This window comes from Sinocyclocheilus rhinocerous, unplaced genomic scaffold, assembly GCF_001515625.1.
Source record: "Sinocyclocheilus rhinocerous isolate Xijiao unplaced genomic scaffold, SAMN03320098_v1.1 scaffold3669, whole genome shotgun sequence".
Taxonomy (NCBI): Eukaryota; Metazoa; Chordata; class Actinopteri; order Cypriniformes; family Cyprinidae; genus Sinocyclocheilus; species Sinocyclocheilus rhinocerous.
This window is the reverse complement of record NW_015640461.1, coordinates 2164-2382: the sequence shown is the minus strand read 5'-3', so window position 1 is coordinate 2382 and position 219 is coordinate 2164.

Here is a 219-nt window from a genome sequence, read left to right as displayed (position 1 = left end):
TTTTTGGAGGGCTTTTATTTTGTAATGCAACATCAGATCGTCCTGAAAATGGCAGAGGGACACCCTGGGGTACTGGACTATTAATCTGAATTGAAATTAGTCTATGGAAACAGGGAGTTTCCTTTTTAGAGCTATTTAAATTCACAGTCCAAACAGGTAGAATATGAGATTTTGGAGGGCTTTTATCATGTAATGCAACATCAGATCGTCCTGAAACTG